The sequence below is a fragment of the Hibiscus syriacus genome, unplaced genomic scaffold (genome assembly GCF_006381635.1).
Source record: "Hibiscus syriacus cultivar Baekdansim isolate YM2019G1 unplaced genomic scaffold, ASM638163v2 tig00111070_pilon, whole genome shotgun sequence".
Taxonomy (NCBI): Eukaryota; Viridiplantae; Streptophyta; class Magnoliopsida; order Malvales; family Malvaceae; genus Hibiscus; species Hibiscus syriacus.
Window position 1 is genome coordinate 474,931 of NW_024062971.1, and position 20,597 is coordinate 495,527.

General features: G+C 35.7%; 1 long non-coding RNA gene and 3 pseudogenes across 1 annotated transcript; 3 read left to right on the top strand and 1 right to left on the bottom strand.

Annotated features, from left to right (window-relative positions):
- The first annotated feature begins 2,611 nt into the window (after window positions 1-2,611).
- LOC120151926 lies at window positions 2,612-4,277 on the top strand (annotated as a pseudogene).
- On the bottom strand, window positions 4,161-12,051 carry LOC120151899 (annotated as a pseudogene).
- Window positions 12,052-14,120: 2,069 nt separating this feature from the next.
- On the top strand, window positions 14,121-14,556 carry LOC120151914 (annotated as a pseudogene).
- A 4,173-nt stretch (window positions 14,557-18,729) lies between these two features.
- Window positions 18,730-19,405, top strand: LOC120151913. The gene is made up of 2 exons (XR_005518650.1): window positions 18,730-18,962; window positions 19,156-19,405. It is a non-coding gene; the product is annotated as an uncharacterized LOC120151913 (long non-coding RNA).
- The last annotated feature ends 1,192 nt before the right edge of the window (window positions 19,406-20,597 follow it).

The window sequence follows — 20,597 nt, forward strand, 5'->3', positions numbered from 1 at the left end:
CTCTTGATGTTTTCTGGAGAAAGAAATTTTCTGTTTCTAAACCAGTTGAGGCCAAGAGTAGAGTGGAGGACGCTATTCATGTTGAGGCTCCCATTGTCGATGTTATTGATGATGATAAGCTTTTAACTCTTAGAGATAGTTTGGTAGTTTGGTGCAAAAAATTTATCAAAATGAAGGAGTTGACTAATATCATGCATAAGGTAGGCATACTGAGTCCGAGAATTATGAGATTAAGTGGATTAGCAATTTTAATCATATTCGAAGATGAAGAGAGTATGAATTTTACCCTGAATAATCAGAGTGAGGCGATGCATTACTGCTTTGACAAAGTGGAAGTGTGGTCGGAAAAATCTGAGTGCAGCAGTCGAAGGGCATGGTTATCTTGTAAAGGGATCCCTCCATTTGTGCAGAGTCGTTCAATCTTCAGTAACATTGCAGGAAATGAGGAGAGCTCATCTCCATTGAGGAAGGAACCTTAAATCCTGGCTCGTTGGATAGGGCTTTGTTTCAAGTTATTACGAGATGTCAAGCTCGAGTGGAAGAATCTATTGAATTGATAGTCGGGATGAGATTTTTACAGTATATGTTTCTGAGTTCGAACCTTGCTTCAACCCAGAATCTGTCTGGGAAGATTTGATGTTGTTGGATAAGGCAATTGACTATCCGGTTTCCACGGTGGGTGAGCTCGTTAGGGCCTCACCAGAAAAGCCTCCCTAGTTGGAGGCTTGTGCCGAATGATTTTCATTCTATTGACTCCATTCATATGGAGGAAGTTCAGGCAGAGAATCGAGCGCTCATAGTCATAGATGGCTCGTGTGCTGGTGATGAACCGTGGCCTTCAGTTGCTGAGAAAGCAAGTGCAGGTCCTCGTCTCGATGAGGCATGGGCTGAAGAAACAGATTCCCAGGCAGTACGTAATGGGGCAGCTGCGCATGGTGTAATTTATCAGAGGAATGGCAATACTATTGCTTTGGAGGAAGTTAATTTGGCGAAAGTGGTACCTAAAGTGGAAGTGTGTGCTGGTTTCGATGGTAAACCGTTGGAGGGGTCGATTTTGCCTACGGATAGGTTTAAGAACAAGGTTGCTTTTGTTGATACTTGTCAGTCGAGTGGCAATTCTAATTTTTTGGTGGATTTTAGTAAGGCGCACGTGGGTCCTATTGCGGCATTGGGTGATGGGCTCGATGTTAATGCGTTTGATGGGTTTAAGAGCAAGGTTGTGCATGTTGATATTTGTCAGAGGAGTGGCAATTAATGCTTTGGAGGTTTTTAATATGGCACGCGTGGAGCTGATTTGGGTGATGGGCTCGAGGATAATGCTTTGGAGGTAGTAAGAAGGGTGCACGTGGGTTATGGGGTAGAATTGGGTGCTGCTCTAGAAGGAAATGCGCTCGTTGAGCCGTTTGTGCCTAGTGTTGGGTGTTCGAATATAGGAATTGCCGATAGCATGTGGCGCATGAAGTTTGATGCCCAGACAATGCGTAATGGAGTTCCTGCACATGTCTTTCTTAGTCAATTGAGTGGTTTTAATGCGTTGGAAAAAGTGGATAGGGCGCACGTGGGATGTAAGTTGGAATTGAGTGCTGTTTTAGATGGCAATGTTTTGGAGTTGCCATTTGTGCCTTTGGATGGGCTTTCGAACAAGTCCATGGTCGACAGCTTTGGGTGTTTGGCTTCAAACGGTGATGTAGATCCTAGGCCTTTGAAGGATCCGAACATAGAATTGTTATCAGTCAGAACAGTGGAAGAGAAGCCTTTGTCTAAGTCTTTTGTAACGGATTTGTCAGTTTATTCAAGTGAAAAGGTGTTGACCAATAGGATTTCAAGGAAGCAGAAGAAATTCGGCTCGCAATTGGATATTCAGGACAAAATCCTTTCAAAAGCTGAGAAACAAAAAAGAGATCGAGCGTTGAAGAGATTCAATTGTTGAAATTTGCTCTAAATTTCTCTGAAATATGGTAGTTCTCTATCAGACTCGGATTTAAAGAAAAGGTGGGCTGCTTTTGTTGGGAAGGAGTAACACTGTCTTTAAGGTTGAATACTGTTAGTAAGTTAGTGTTTGTTCTCCGGTCACAAGATTTACGTTGAGTTCTGGTGTGTAATTGTCGGGAATGCATGCAGTCTTAGGTTCTGTTCTCTGTGATCTTTCGCTGAAATTAGGTCTATTGGCTCTTAAGGATTGTTTATGCTATATATGCATGCTGGGTTGAAGATTGATGAAGACATGGTGTATGTAGTGATCAGCAGTTTTGGTGATCTGGGTTTCTGCTGCTGTCTTCGGATTGTACTTTCTGCCGCTGTGTTTGCCTGATGTTTGTTTCTGTTGTCATTTCTAATCAAATTTCTTTCCGTCGTTTGATATATTTGGGTTACGTGTGAGTTTTGTTGTGGTTTGGGGTATATAGTGTTTGTTGCTATGGGGTATCTTTGTAATACTTTCACTAAATATTATTAAAATATTATTAAAGTATTCGTTTTCAAAAAAAAAATTTAAAAAATTAAAAAATATTATTAAAATTACCACTAAATATAAAACGTTATAATATTATATCATATGAACTTATTGATCATAAACCCGAAAACGATCCTATCCAAAAAAACCCAACCTGAATCTTATATTTTAAAATAAAAATTGATTCAGCCGAATCGGGTTGAGTCAAAACCGGGTGAAAATACGTGCTACAAAAAGGGGCAATTGCCATTTGCCAGAAGGGTGTCATACAATTCGCCTACATTATCTCGTTGTTTCCCACCAATAAACAAACTATTGGAACTGAAAAATCAGAAGTAGAAGAAGCAACAACAGATTGGAAGACATGTCCGCTGCTGCCACAGATTCGTACACCAAAGTTTTTGGGTTTGGAAGCTACAGCACCGTGCTTCAAAAGGTGGACTCAGCACCCACTTGTTCAGTGCCTGTCCCACCCCAAAGCCTCTCCTAATTGCCACACCTTCTGAACCTGGAGAATTCCACTACTCATCTCCTCCATGGTTACCTTCTTTACAATTCTTTCTACTCTCAGCTCCTCCAGCATGTTGCTTCCCATGGCTTCATTGCTATTGCTCCTCAGGTATATAGTAATAGTCCTTTATCTTGCTTCAAAATTTACTTCTAATTCACATACCTTGGAGGATCATCATGCTTGTTTTAGTTTTAGTTTGGCATAATACCAGAATTAGCACCAACGTTATTAAAAACAGTTGTTTGGTTCATATTTATTTTTTGAATTATGCTTTAGTTTCCTGATAATCATGTATTTTTCTGCAAATTTTCTTTGAAATTAGTGTGAAAAGCTTCAAACTGTGCTGGCTCCTTGTTCAGTTTACTTAGCTAGTAAGGCAAACCCTTGTGCTGTCTTATTATGGCGATTTTCAAACTAGCTCGATTATGATGTGACTTATAAATGATATGTGAGCCGTTGTGGTCCCGACTCCAGATAATTCATCTGATTTCCGCTTTGTCGCCTTGCTACTTCCCATCCGATTAATTTACAACTCGTGATTCTTCTTAATGGATTGCTTCTTAATTGATATTCCAACAGCTGTACACCGTGGCTGGACCAGATGCAACCGATGAGATTAAGTCCACGGCTGCAATAACCAATTGGTTGTCCAAAGGAGTACTCCAAGGGTTGCTTCCACGGATGTTCGGCCGTGCTTAAGCAAGCTTGCACTTTCTGGTCACAGTAGAGGAGGCAAAGTCGCTTTCGCACTCGCTCTGCAGAAAGCAATGACCACGTTAAAGTTTTCGGCCTTAATAGGCGTAGACCCTGTCGATGGAATGGATAAAGGGAAACAAACGCCGCCTCCGGTACTCACCTATGTTCCGCATTCATTTGATCTCGATATGGCAGTGATGGTTATCGGTTCGGGTCTTGGTGAAGTGAGAAAAATCCCTTGTTCCCACTTGTGCTCCCAAGGGAGTTAACCATGAAGATTTCTTCAAAGAATGTAGGAAACCGCTTGTCATTTCATTGCCAAGGACTATGGTCTCTCGATATGTTGGACGATGAGACTAAAGGATTACGAGGACGTTTGTCGTATTGTTTGTGCAATAAGGAAGGCTAGGGAGCCGATGAGAAGGTTTGTTGGAGGAGTTCTTGTTGCTTTCTTGAAAGCTTATCTCAATGGAGACAACATCGACTTGATTGCCATAAACATGGGCATGAAACCGCACCGGTCGAACTTAAAACAATCGAATTTCTTGTTTAAACACACGTAAAGCACATGTTTACAACAAGATCTTATAAAATATTTTCACTGGTTTGCCTTGCTTGTAATTGTGATTGATTCCATGGTAGTTTTCTCATCAAGAAAGGTGGTGGTTTTGGCATGGGAAGGTTTTCTATCTCCCTGCTAAGCATCAAAGCAAACCATGACATAGGTGGCCTATCTTTCGCGAAGTTCTGCACACACAGCAGGCCCACATGAATGCATCTGAAAATTTCCTTGTGACAACTTGGATCCGATGAGATCGACGTATCTATCAATTCCGAAACCCGGCCTTCGCTCCACAATTTCCATGCCTGAAAAAGCACAAGGTTAAGGCCTTGGAATCTTAAGGTTTTATTGCTAATAATGAAAATGTTTAGAATAGTTACACTTACGTATCCCAAAAGGCTCTGTGAATGCTTATCTTCCTGGAAATTTGAGTTTCTTCTTCCACTAACAATCTCCAATGTCAATACGCCAAAGCTAAAAACATCTGATTTTCTGAAAATTGCCCTTTCATTGCATACTCGGGGGCCATAGCCACTGCACTTAATCATTACTCATGAGCAAAATGAAAACCATTTAAGCCAAGATGATTAGATATATATATATATATATAACAACATTAAGGATAGCTTACTATGTTCCGAAACCCTGTTAGTATTTGCTTGACTCTCCTTGCTGCAAAATATCTTTGCTATACCAAAATCAGAAATTTTTGGATTAGTTCTTCATCTAACAAAATATTACTTGCTTTTAGATCTCTATGAACAATCTGCAATCTTGAGTCCCTATGAAGATAGAGAAGTCCCCGACTGGTTCCTTGTATGATGTTGAAACGTTTTTTCCAATCAAGAACTTTTCGTTTCTCTGAATCAAAGAGAGAAACGTCCAAGCTCTTATTTGGCATGTATTCGAAGGCCAACATCCTTTCTTCCCCATCAATGCAGCACCCAAGAAGCCTTATGAGATTTCGATGTTGGAGTTTGAAATCACCGTCGCCTCGTTCATGAATTCTTCCAGCCCCTCTCCTGACGCACTGGAAAGCCTTTTCACTGCTATTCCTGCCCATCGTGGAGCTTTCCCTACAATGTGAAACATTTAGATTTTCAATCTATGGGGCTGTTTAATGATATTAATCTTATTGATGGACATTACCTTGTATACTAGTCCAAAACCTCCTTTCCAAGCACATTTGTTGGATGGAAATTGTTTGTTGCAGTGACTAGCTTCCCAAAATCCAGTTGTTGAGGCTCCTGGAATTGACTCCACTTTGGGATTTCCCAAGCACGTTGTGAGAGAAAAGTTCTGGACATGATTCACTTTCTTTAAATGATCTTCATTTCCTCTCCTTGTAATCCTCCATCAACGAATAAACAGAAGATGACACCAATAATTGTTGCTGTAACTATTCCTGCTATTAGGCCTCTTCTTTTACCTATAAATTGAACCTGGTATAAGTATTTTTATAGATTACCAAAAGCGGAGAAATCGTTCCTTGCAGTCGCTGGTTCCGAAGATCGATTTCGGTAATGTATTCTCTTGGTTGCATTTCACAATGACCAATTCCAACATGCATCATTGCCTTTCCAACCTAAGGACAACTTATAAGGATACATCCAAGCACTTGCAATCTCAAGCAACATTGTAACCTGAAAATCACAGGGGTCTCCAGTATCCGTGCAGTAGTTATTATAAAGAACCATGGAAACACGTACGAGCATAAAAGAAGGGAAGGACCCTGCAACATGTTATGATCAATTAAAATTAATTTCAAACTCGAATGTGAACCGAGAGATCGGGCACACTCCGGTGAAGTTATTGTACCGGAGTTCTAATACTCGCAAGCGTTTGCAATTAGTTAAATCCGGGATGGTGCCTGTAAACTGATTGTATCCTAAAGCAAAATTTGCAAGCTTCTGCAATTAGATAAATCCGGGATGGTGCCTGTAAACTTATTGTTTCCTAACCCAACCGTAGACAAAGAATTCATGTTTGATAACATATCAATGGTTCCTGTTAGCCCTACTTCTGATCAAATAGATGCAATTCTTGAATCTGGGATCTCCAAGAGATGGTGGCAGAGAACCAGTCAAGTTATTTTCTTCAAGGCTGAGAGTTGTTAAGCTAAAGAATCGAAAATATCGGGAATGGATCCTTCCAAATTTGTGTTATAAGCTGAGAACACTGAGAGATTTCGGAACTTGGTGAATTCAAGGGGGATCATCCAGGTACCAGAAATGGATTCTGGCCAAGCATCAAAACCTGCAAATTGTTCGAAAGTCCTTGAAAAAATCCCGGGGGATTGTTTTGAACTGTTCTTCATTAGGTAGAGTTTCTTCAGAGAGGGAGTTTGTTTAAACGAGGAAGAGGACCAGTTAACTTGTTCCTTGAAAGACGAAGGACTTGAAGGTAAGGGAAAGGAGGGAATTCGGATGGCAAAGAATCACTGAGAGCCATGTCGTTAAGATCAATCTCTATAACGTGCATGGAACTGGCGCATTTGACACCGTGCCATTTGCAGTAGGAAGACGAATTGGTCGACCAAGTACGCGGCAGAGGACGAAGAGCCGCGGCAAGCTTGTCCATGGAACCAGAGTCGTCATCACCGCTGCAGTTAACCGAAAGGAGAGAAAACACTAGAAATAGAAGGAAGAACCTGAGAATTTTGAAACTCATGCTGAGGATGACTTCCAAAATTGAGTTTGTATTGATATACTGTCAATTTTTGTTTTCAAGGATCTTTATCTTATAATATCAATGATGGGAACTTCAAATAATTCAAGTGATGTCTAGTGTGGAATGATTGAATCTTGCAGTCGGCAGAGATTATGTTTTATTGTCAATTTCAATGATCATAAATCAGGCAAGCTTTGTTTTTCTTTTGTTTTTCTGGGCTAAAAAACAAGCTTTAAGCAATGTTCTTGCTGTCCATATGACTAATCGTTTAAGATTGTTGCCGAACTTCGCATAATGTTTTTTTAGTCTCGACTATTAAAAGTACGAAATGGTTATTTGAATATAAGATTTATTTTGTTGAGTATCCTAACTATTAAAGTTACAAATGATCATGACTATTTATGTTCTAAATCGTCATTTTCTATAAAAACTAACAATAATCTGAATTGAACATTAACCTACTAATTAGAATATAATAAATTATTTAATAATGTCTACTAACAATCGTGCTTTGAAACACTCAAGAAATAAAAAATAGCTCCAGATTTTGGATTAAATAGAAAGTGCCTCTCTCTATAACAACGATGCTTCCGAGGTATTCTTAGGTGGAAAGGGACTATTTTGCTGTTTAAGAAATGAAAAATATTATCTATTGAATCTATGTACATTTCAATTTAAATTAGGAAAATATTAGTTCAATGACATAATGTGAACGAGAGTCGATAATAAAATATAGTTAGAATAGTTTAGGATAAATATTATTATGACTTAGTCAATAGATTAACGTCTAACTCAAACGTTCATCAATTTTTAACAGGAAAGTACCAATTTAAAACATATGAATAATCAAACGATCATTTTGTAACTTTAATAATTGAGAAACTCAACAAACAATATCCATATATCATTTGTGTACTTTATTCAAAAATTAAATATGTAACAGAGTTTATATTTTTTAAAATTTTAATTTTTTTTTACAAATTAAATGTCATATTATTTTAATTTCAAAATTTTATTTTTCTTATTCAATTCAATTTCAAGTCAATTGAGGATCTGGATAATAAAAAAGTAAACTAATTTTTAAATAATATATAGTTTTATTGTTTTTAGTAATTTCATCCTTAATCTTTAACATATTAAGGTAAACTATACATTAGTACCTAAACTATTAGTTTTAGTCCGTTTAGTATCTAACTTTCAATTTTTCAAAAGCATATTTAATGTTTAGTGTTTCATTTCATTTTAATACCGTCGTTAAAACTTAACGCGTTTACCTAAACTATCAGTTTTGGACCATTTAGTACCTAAATTTTTATTTAAAAAAAAATAACGTTAAATTTTGAATGGGAGTACTAAAATGAAAAAACTAAAATTTTTAACGACAATGTACTAAAATGAAACAAAAACTAAACTTTAAGTATGGTTTTGAAAAAAATGAAAGTTTAGGTACTAAAATGGATCAAAACTGATAGTCTGAGTACTAAATGCATAATTTCCCATAATTAATAATAAAAATATCTTTTTCAATAAACTATATTTAAATTTTTTTAAGGGACGCACGAACCAAACGAACTCAGTAATAAATGAATTGCTCTTATTTCATTGGCTCTTGGGTTCAAACACCAAGAACGCCAAGGAAATGAGTGTTAAATCTCAAATGATTGAGAGTTACCATTAAACATATAATAACTTTTACGGTTGTACTTATCATAGATTAATAAAAAAAAAATTAAGGGGCAAATTTATAGAAAAAAGTAGGTCTACATTTAATAATAATTTTGTTGGCTTAATACACTTTTTTGTACTTAAACTATACGTTAAAACAATTTAGTGACTAAATATTTTTTTTACTAACAACAAGTGTCTAACTTTCCAAAATTACACTTTTAGGTGTCGGGACTGTAACGACCGTTAAATTTGACTGTTACCTGACACGTGTCATACATTTAAATTTCAAAAATTATTTTATTTAAAAAAACTTAATATTATAATTAAAAATACCGCAAAGGATCACCAGATTTCTAGATTTTTCGTTGATATTTTACGATGATTTTGTCGGTTACAGACAATCGTACGTTACACGACAACCACCGTTGAATTCCTCATCTTGCTCCAAACAAAATCTGACTGATGTTGACTCTTTGCCGATGGAGTTGAGGGGATGGGAGGGAGAGGAACAGCGAGGTTTGATTTTTTTTTTAATTTTTTTTTCTTTTTCTTAAAAAAATAATATTTTTATTATTAAAAAATATAATGGTAGATATCTAAAAATGTAACGGAGAAAACGTTAGACACCTATTGTTAAAAAAAAATTTCTTAAGCACCAAATCATTTTAAGGTATTGTTTAGGCGCTAAAAAAAAGTATATTAAGTCAATTTTTTTTGAACAATTTCTACTTCTGGGGGGGGAAGAAAATGTTTGCTCCTAGTGGGTAACCTAGAGAAGAATAGAGGTCTCATCTAAAGTTAAGACATAGTCCAACATTTTCAAATTAAAAATAGTATACGATCAAAATTTACTAAAATAAAGTATCCAGAGTAAATTTTAATTAAGAAATTTAATAAATATGCAATTCTTTATGTCTCCTAATTTCCTTGTATTTTCCAACATAAATCTTACACCACTATCTTAGAAAATATTGTCAATGGTTAATATTATTTGGCTTGTTTGTAGTTGTGAGTGGTGTTTGTCAGGTTTTTCATCAAAGAAAGGAGGTTTTCTATCTCACTGCTAAGCATTGAAGCCACCATAGTCATGTCTGGCCTACCTTTCACAAAGTTTGCACACACAGCAGTCCCACATGAATATCTTTGTTATACCAAAATCTGAAATTTTGGATTTAGTTCTTCATCTAGCAAAACATTACTTGCCTTCAGATCTCGATGAACAATTCTCTCGAGTCTCTATGAAGACAGAGAAGTCCTCGACTGATTCCTACTATGATGTTGAAAAACGTTTTCTCCAATCAAGGAGTTTCTGTTTCTTTGAATCTGATTGAATATCACCAGCATGAATGTGTTAGGTAGGTTGGATTTAGGTTCACTACCGATCTTTTGGACAGTAATAATGAAAAAAGGGTATCTAACCAAAGAGAAAAACATCCAAGCTCTTGTTTGGCATGTATTCATAGACTAACATCTTCTCTTCCCCATGAATGCAGCATCCAAGAAGCCTTACAAGGTTTCGATGTTGGAGTTTCGAGATCACCGTTGCCTCGTTCATGAATCCTTCGAGTCCCTGTCCTGATGCTCTTGAAAGTCTTTTCACTGCTATTTCCTGCCCATCTTGGAGCTTTCCCTACAATGTTGAAACATCTAGATTTTCAACCTATTGGGTTGTTTAATGACCTTAATCTTGTTGATGGCCATTACCTTGTATACTAGTCCAAAACCTCCCTTTCCAAGCACATTTGTTGGATAGAAATTGTTTGTTGCAGTGACTAGTTTCCCATAATCTAACGGTTGAAGCTCCTGGAATTTGACTCCACTTTGTGATTTCCCAAGCACATTGTGAGGGGGAAATTATGGACATGATTCATCTTTCTTTGAATGATCTTCATTTCATATCCTTGTAATCCTCCCTCCAACAAAAATATAGAAGATGACACCAATAATTGTTGCTATAACTATTCCTGCTATCATGGCTCTTCTTTTACCTGTAAATTGAACCATGACATAAGATGATATGTACAAAATCCAACAAGAAACATGAAATTGAATATGATCAAACAAATCGAAGTAGATTCGGTGTCATACATACCTTTGGAGGAGAATTCGACGTGTTGTTTTCGTTATTCCGTTCGGTGCATCGGCAGCTGTGTTCGGAATTAGCAAATCATTTCCATTGTTATTAGCTTCACCGAGGGGTGCAAAACTAGGAATAATCCAGAGAGATTGTTGTTGGAAACATCAAGGAGTTTGAGATTAGGTAACCTGGTCAAGCTCTCAGGGATAAATCCAGTCAAGTTATTGTCATTTAGACACACATACTCCAACTTAGTTAGATCACCAAATGCTGGAGAAATTGTTCCTAGAAGTTCCTGGTCCCGGAAATCGACCGTGGTAATATTTTTCTCCCGGTCGCATGTCACGAATGAGCAATTCCTACATGCATCATTCCTTCCCAAGCTAAGGATAACTTATAAGGATACATCCAGGCTCCAGTCGTAACCGAAAATCGCAGGGGTCTGCAGTCTCGGTGCACTAATTATTAGCGAAAAGACTGACGTACTTCGTGACGGTTATAGAAGGACAACGACCCTGCAACCTGTTTTTGTTAACAGAAATGACTTTTAAACTAGGATGTGAAATTAGAGGCCAGGGGAAGACTCCTATGAAATTATTGTACTGCAGATCTAATGTTTCCAAGGTTTCGCAATTCGATAAATCCGGGATGCTGCCGGTAAGTCGATTGTATTGAAGCCTAACCCTGGACAAACAAGTCATGTTTGATAACACATCAATGGTTCCTGTTAGTCCAACCTTCTGCATACGAAGGTTCAAATATTTAATCTTGGATTTCGAAAAAGAGGGTGGCAAAGATCCTGTCAGGTTATTTAAATGAAGGCGCAGATTTGTTAAAGCGCCTAGAGAACCGAAAATGTCTGGAATGGAACCTTCCAAATTTGAACTATAAGCAGAGAATGCTGTGAGATTCCGGAACTTGGAAAATTCAAGGGGGATCATCCAGGTACCAAGAAATGGATTGTCACCAAGGTTCAAAACCTGCAGATTCCCAGTAAGTCCTTGGAAGAATCCTGGTGGGATTGTTTTGAACTTGTTCTTGTTCAGATAGAGTTTCTTCAAGAGAGGGAGTTTGGTCAAAGATGGGAGAGAACCAGTTAACTTGTTCATTGAAATATGATGGACATGGAGGGAAGGGAGAGGAGGGAATTCAGATGGCAAAGAACCATAGAGATTCTTGGCGTTGAGGTTAATCTGTAGAACGTGCATGGAACTGTCGCATTTGACACCGAGCCATTGACAGTAGGAAGACGAAGAATTGGTGGACCAGTTTTGTGGCAGAGGTTGAAGAGCCGAGGCAAGTTTGGCCATGGAAGCAGAGTCATCGTCATCGTTATCGCCCCTGGAGATAACCGAGAATAGAGAAAACAATAGGAAGAGAAGGAAGAACGAAGCTGAGAATTTTAAGAACGCCATGGATGAGGATCAATTGGTAGAGCCGAATGATATAAACTTGGCAATGCCGTTTTCTTTCTTAAATCCTTGTTGCCGGTCGAGATTCTTTGATCATAAATCCGGCTTGCCTTGGTTTTCTGGGATAATTGGCAAAAAGAACAAAGTAATGGTAATAATAAAAGTGCTTTGGGTTTTTTGAAATTGTATTTTGAAGCCCAATAGAACCCAAGTATTCAGTTTAGCCAATTTGATGGCCGACAATATAAGCCCCCAATAACCTAAGTCATTACTCACCGAAATATACTCTCTCCTATTTTACCCACTATACTTTTAATTTTTTAATTTTTTAATTTATTCATTGAACTTTCGAATTGCTCTTGTTTTGATCATTTTTAATTATTTTGTTATTATTTTTGTATGATATGACATTTTTTATTATTATTTAATATAAATAATTAAAAATATGGTCGGACTCCATCTTCGGCCATCTTTGTCCGTTGTAGATGGTGGACTTCGGTCCCAATTTCATTGGTTTGTTCATCTCGACCCCATGAGTCCGAATATGATAGTTGTTTCACTGAAAAATGTCTCAAAACTCGTGAATTTCTACTGAAACATTTTAACTTCCTCACTTTCAATCTCCAATTCGTGAACTTCGGAGCATGTTCCAACAAAATGGAGGTCGGATTCGGACTTAAGGTTTTGAGGCGAAGCGACCCATGAAATTTGAGACTAAACGACCACCATCTACGATGGTCAACAGCGACAATTCGAAAGTTCAATGAGTAAATGGAGGTCGGATTAGTGAACTTCTGTTTTTATTTTATATTTTCAATTATTTTATATTAAATAATAATATAAATGTTATGTCATATAGAAATATTAATAAAATAATTCAGAATGATCGAAACATGAGCAATTCGAAAGTTCAGTGAGTAAATTAGAAAAATTAAAATTACAGTGGGTAAACTAGGAGAGAAAATATAGTTTAGTGAGAAATGATGTAGTTTACCCTAAGTAAAAAACGTTGTGATGGGATGGGTTTGAACCTTCGAGTGGGGCGGCAAATCACAAAGCTGACAACAATGGTGCCGTGTGTCCTGCTAATGTTGCCGCTGTGGGTCTTGGCGTGGCCGGAGAAAGACGGCCTACGGCTAATAACGACACCACCCACACTCCATTATTTCAATCTTGTCGATTTGGAGATTTTGGTTTACCGACAAATCTCAAATACTGCCACCTGTAAATTAAGAACATCAAACCAGTTATAGTTTTTTTTTAAACGTAAATGGCATCGTTAAAATCTCCTCATAACTCGATTAAGTCGAGACTCAATCAAGATAGTAGAAGAAAAAAGGAATACGATTAAAATGGTGTAACATTTATTATTATTTTAACATAAATGGGCCTCGTTAAAAAAATAATCATGTTGATTACTTCACCTTTATATTAGGGTTTTATATGTAAACCCTTAGTATTGATGTTAGGATTAAATTCATGATGACTATAGGTAGGTTAATAGATTTAACTTTTACAATTCAGATGGATTTATAAGTTGCCGTATCAGTAGGTTATGGCTGGTTCTAGAGTATAAAATTTTATAAGTTTGTAAGAATTTTAATCGGGGAGGAGTTCCTCTAAAAGTTACGATATACAGAAAAGGTATCAATTTTGATATAATTTTCACTTTCACCATGATAATAATCCAAATAACTAATGATTTTCTTTCATCCTATTTATTCTTTTTAACGTACAAATAGTTACGTAATAGTACTTGAAGAGAAATTGGCATCCAAAGGAAAGAAACGATCTAAAAATGGAAATACTACTTGCTCTGACCAATTATGACGTTCACATGCAACTTCGAGGAAGGACGACTAATTTCCCTACACGAAAAGCCACGGCAAATAATAAGCCGATCCAAGACAACCTTCTCAAGCTGCTTCGTTTTTTTATACCCACCTTCAATTTGTTCTCATTAACACTCTTTCCTCGAACATTTCCTCTCCTTTTTCACTTATTCTCTTTCCATCACCTATAAATACCCTCCTTTTGTTCCAATCTTATCCATTAACACCATTAGGGTTTGTTTTGCACGCGTTGAATGGCGTCCCGAAACGGTGTCGTTTTCAAAGATTTTTTTCCATTCATGATCGAGAAGTTGGGTGCGGAAGGCTTCATGAAGGAGCTTTGCAACGGGTTTCGATTGCTTGCGGATGAGGACAAAGGGGTGATCACGTTCGAGAGCTTGAAGAAGAAGTCAGCATTGCTTGGGTTGCAAGACATGAGCGATGAAGAGGCCATGTGTATGTTGAGAGAAGGAGATATGGATGGGGATGGGGCTTTGAATGAGATGGAATTTTGTACACATGCTTAGGTTGAGTCCTGAGTTGATGAACACTTCCATGAAACTGTTGGTTGAAGCTATTCTCAATTTCTAGACCGTTTCACTGTAATAGTTCCTGCATCATTTTGTCTAAATAAAGGGAGCAAACTGGGTTGAAAGCGTTTGCATCCATAATATACAGCTATAAAATATGGTTTAGATTAATCAATAAATAAATCAGATACCAGTAATTGATTAAAAAAGTATTAAATGAAGTTGCCCATTTTACTTCAAAAACTATGCTCTAGAAAAATTCAAGGGGTTCAATTTAGTTGTAGAAAGTGGATAATATCTAAAAAAAAATAATCATATATGATGGAGGAGGCGAGTGTACATGAAGTTTATTTAATTTTTTTTTATAAGAAACATAGAATCATTCACTAATTGTCAGTTAGGTATACGCTTTAATAAAAAGATATACCAGAAAGAAAGAATTCCAGCATTCTTGATATGGTGATGAGTGTGGTAAAAGTATAGCATCTACCAAGAACTTTAGGGGACAAAAGCAGTTTTGCAATTTATTTTTGGGTAAATTATACATTAAATCATCCAACTATAGCCTTTTTTTTATTTCGACCACCATTTTTGAATTCTTGTCAATCATACGACTGAATTCTTGTCAATCATACCGCCAAATTATTTAAATGCATTCAATCATACCACTAGCCGTTAACATTTAACGGTAGTGATGACGTGACAGTTAATATAACTTGTATAACTACATATTTGATCCTCCATATTTTTACATTCTTTCAATTTAGTCCTAATTTAATTTAATTCAATAAATTTAATTCTCTAATCATATGACGACACATGTCATCATACGATTAGAGAGCTTTTTTATATAATTTTCTTTTATTTAATATAACATTTTTTCGTCCAACCAGATGGTCGGGTTAAAGGAAAAACAAATTTCGCTAATTTGAAAGGGTTGGGGTTTGAACCCATCCTACTTGGTGGAGGAGGAAAAACAAGCATTTCCATTGAGCCAAGCCCTCAATTGTGATAGGCTTACATTTTGTATAAAACCTATTGTGGCTACTGAAAGAAAAAGAAAAAGAAAGAAAGAAATCTACTTATTTAGGGACTTAAATCTAAGCAAACTATATGATTAGGGCACAATAATCACAAATTAATACAAAATTAAAAATAAATTTAAGATTTTTTTTACATTTTAAGACCAAATTTATTATTCTTTTTCATAATTATAATTTAATGATTTTAATTTTTAGATATGAGTCGATTAATAAAAAATTATGACATGTGTCGTCATATGATTAGAAGATTAAATTAGGATTAATTGAAAGAAGTATAAATATCGAGGATCAAATGTGTAATTATAACAATTTTATTAACTACCATGTCATCACTTCCGTTAAATGTTAACAGCTAGTGGATGCATTTAAATAGTTGGGTTGTCTGATTGACAATAATTCAAAAATGGTGGTCGAAATGAAAAGGGGTTATAGTTTAGTGGTCTCTTGTATAATTTACCCATATTTTTTGAATCGATGTCTTACATAAAAATGTAGAATACAAGATGTTAAATGAAGCATGAAGAATAATAAATCAGAATTTAGCTATCCCAAGATTTTCGGATTGTTGACACCGTTTTTCGCCCTGGTGGGGAAAGACCGGTACCGTAGGGGGTTTTTCTTTGAAAAGAATTTTGAAGTGTGAGGAGTCGTCACAAATTATTTTAGGTGAGATGGGACACCATAAAAACTGACTGATTTTAATAAAACGTTTATTTTTTTTATCAAAATACCAAGTTTTAAGGTCTGTGAAATTCCAGAAATCGAGTTTGGGAGTTAGTTACGCGTGGGGAAGGATTAGCACCCCCACAAGCGCCCAAAAAATTGGTACCTAGTTGATTACCCTATATTTAGAATCCAAAATTTTGAATTCAAACTTTATTTAATTTAAAAATCATTACGAATGCAAAGTTGAAAAGGGTATCATTTATTAAGGTCGATAGCCTTCGCCCCCTAGCATGAATGCGAGAGATCAAATTGTGCCCAATAATCGAATATTACTCGATATTTTAGAAATCATGATGCGTTTTTAAAAGGATGTCGACCTATTTCGGGAGCTTGTGGGAGATACCATTATTCCCTAATAAGTGAACATTGCCTTAAGTTTAAAAATAAAATGCAATTAAACAAATTTTTATTCATCCTAATTAACTAAGGGTAATTAAGGCTCTCTCTATCCTAAAGTGTTGAATTATGAGAATTAAAGAACCTAAAGGCATAAACCTAGAAATATAGGCTCTAATATTAGCCCTATTTGATTTTTAATCAATTATTGAATCAAATAACCGAGGTGGTCCTTGAGCATTTAGGCGAGGGTCGACCCGAATTATTCCCTAAATTAATAGGACTATATTGTAATCTAGCTAAAAGTGGAGGCTCTATTTAACCTATTTGATTATGTCAATATTAAGGTCTAATTGAAGCTTAGGGACTAAAGGGTCAAAGACCTAAAAACCGAGTTCTTAGAGACTAGAAGTTTAAGGACCTAAATCAATAATACCTAAAGTTTATGGACTAATTAATAACCAAAATCCTAAGAATTATAAATTAACCTATTAAAAAGGAATTGAATTAAAAGTGTTTTTATAGAAAATATCGATGATTAACAAGTTTTAAAAAGTTGATCAATCGATTCGAGTAATCGAACATCTTGAGCGTAAACTCGACTCGAATTGCTCCCTAATTAATAACTAGGGTGTCATCCTGATTCTATGTCTGATTTGATTTATTAACCTAATCTAAGAACGAAATCCAAAAGGCCTAAAAACTATGAAATATTAAATCAACTAATAAACTTAATCAAATAAATAAAAAACAAAAAACATAACATAAAAAATAAAACAAAATAAACATAAATATCAGGATCAAATTGCTTTAATATCAAACTAAGCTAAAAAAATATTAATTAGACATATGATGAGGGCTAAATTAAAGCAAATTAAAATTCAAGGGCTAAATCTAAACAAAATAAAAAATAGTTTAGGGACTAAAATGCAAAAACATGAGAAAATTATAGGGACTAAAAGATAATTATCTATTTTATTTAAGCCTAAAATAACCTATTAAACTAAAATAGAAAAACTACAAAATTAGTCCACACAAATTAAAAAAATTAAAAAGTCACTACACATGACCAAAGTGTAAAAACACGCTAAACTTAGAGGACCAAACAGTGTGTCGCGACCGTCTTTCAGTTGGGCCCGAAATTGGGCTTCGAATTAGATTAAATGAATTGAAGTCACCACCGACCACTTTAAAACGAATTAAGGTGGGTCGAACACCATCTTACCTGATCTACGTTGTACCAGAAACGTGTCGGGGCGGGAGTCGGTTACGGCAAGGAATGATTAGCACCCTTGAACCGCCCTTTCGGTACCAATTAATTTATCGATTGTCTTTAATTGCGAAAATTAAAAACTTAAATTGAAATTTAAAAATCCTATTCAAATTACTTACCTTTGATTGGTTGGAAAAAAAAGTCGAAAATGTTAGATAAGAAATAACAAACAACTATTAAATAAATCAACATTGTCTTCATTTCTTTGAAACCAAATTATGCAATCAAACAATCGATATTGACCTAATTATGCTAATAGGTTAATTAAGGTTTCGTCTAACTAAAGTGTCAAATTATGGATTTAGATGACTTAATAAAGCTTATCTTAAAATTGAGGCTCTAAATATTCATGCTAAATAACTTTTGATATTTTAATCGAATAATAAAAAACCTCAAGCATAAGCAAAAACTATTTTAAGAAATTCCCTAATTATTCAAAATGATTACCTAATAAAGGAAGGCTGATAGTTTTGAATCACAGTCAAGTAACCTCCAAAATTAAGGCTAAACTAAGTACCATGGAATCACGAGCTAATCTAGAAATTAAGATTACCAAGTTTAAAGGGGACAAGTACATGGAAACTCAAAATAAAAGTAAAGTAAAAAATATATCATGGCTAAAAATAAAAACTAATAAAAGAATAAGGAACAAAGACATGCATGAATCAAGTATATTCCATATCAACACAAATGGCTTAGATCACGCACTACTAAACGAAAATGAATTAAAAAAAAACATAGAATCAAGACGTAAATTTAAATAAATTAGAAGGTTCAAAATAAAACCAAAAAAAACCAAAACTTAAACATAGCCAAAGTGAAAACACTACAAAAGATTGAACCTTCCTCAAACCAATATCCCACATTTTCTAAACATGGATTTCTCAACCTTTACATACACAAAACTCGTGTGCCTTACCCATGAATTTGGTTTTTGCTTGACAGCTTGGTTCCTGGTTAAGCTTTGAAAAACCTCTATAATGCTTGCTAATACAAAACTTGGTATCGCCCCTTGATAGCCTTGCCAGCTGTTCTAAAAAGGCATCAACCCTCTCTCTCACTTCTAATCTCCTGAGATCCAGATAAGATTCAAGTGCTTTAGCTGGAACTGTAATTCCTCTTTGATCGAACTACTTCCATTTCTTCTTTCTTTTTCTATGAGCAGCTTGGATGAGTAAGCTTACGAACGACGTTTTCGTTATTTTCCCTTTGATTTCTCTGTGTTTTTTCCCGAATACTATGTATAATTCTCGTATTTTTCCCCCTATCTTGTGTATTTCCATGAATATTTGTAGCGCTAGATTTCAATCCAGTTTTAGACTCCCATTAGGACTGAAATTACTGACTTGGTTGTTCTTCTGCTTGAGTGGGTACCGAGAATTTCGGTTTGTTGGAAACGGCCGGAACGGGCGAGGAGTCTTCGAAGGAAGGAGTTGCGGCTGGAACGGCACCTAATTGTTTCGGGTCAAACTTCAGTGGACTCGGTCTCGGGTCAGGCTCCGGATCCAGGTCTGTGGGGCTCTACTTGTACTTGGGCTGCTGGATTTGAATGTGTAACACTTGTATTTGGGTTTTGGCCTTATTCTATAAATGAATGAAAAAATAAATTAATATGTATACATAATAAAATATATGCTATATAATTATAGTATATAACATAGTATGTATATATTATATAAAATAATACATATACATTATATACCATAATTAATAACACATTGACTATATATTATAAATTAATATATAAAAGTCGGACGAAAATGTGTGTCGACACAGTGAATAACCCAAAAATTACAAAGCAGCAAAGAAAAGGGAAAATAACAGTTTTAAACCCTACAGGTGATAAGAATACAAAAACACACTAAAGTTAGAGGGACTAAACAGTGAATAAGTCAAAAATTACAAAGCACGTAAGGAAAAAGGAAAATAACATATTTGGTATCTACAGATGACCAAAATGTAAAAACACGCTAAACCTAGGAGACCTAAGCGTGATTTTATCCTAAACTATTTGAAAATGTGTGTCGACACAGTGAATAACCCAAAAATTACAAAGCAACAAAGAAAAGGGAAAATAACAGTTTAAACCCTACAGGTGACCAGAATGCAAAAATACGCTAAATTAGAGGGACTAAACAGTGAATAAGCCTAAGGAAAAGGGAAAATAACATATTTGGTCTCTACAGATGACCAAAATGTAAAAACATGCTAAACCTAGGGGACCTAAGCGTGATTTTATCCTAAACTATTTCTATATATACCAATTTTTGTTCTTTTTTATATCATTTTAACCATCAAACTGGAAAAAATGCTCTCCCCTCTCACCTCTTTCCCGCCGGCCACCTCAAATCCTTCTCCGGCCGCTGTCCGGATGCCGTTCTGGCCGCCTCACGTGACGATTGAGACACCCAAAACAACCCAAAATGATCGAAAATCCTAGATCTACTAGCCTATGCTCTATTTAGAGCTAAAACTACCAAAAACACTCATAAACTACTCAAAACTACCCTAAACCTTTTGGTTTCCTCGGACTCCGGTGACATTCGACGAAGCCTCCCCGACTCAGGTAAACTCGGGTCTACTATTTTCTTTTTATTCTTTTCTATTTTATTTCATAAAAAGGACTTGGATGGTTGTTATTCTAACTGAAAAAGAACTACTTTTTTGCTGCTATTTGAAACCTAAAGTGGGTTTCTACTCAAGTTATTACTGTTTTTTTTAATGAAACTAAAAACGTTGTGGTTTATTCGAAAACTAAAAAGATTTTTTTTGAGATTTGAAACTAAAAGCATAGAAGAACAAGAAATAC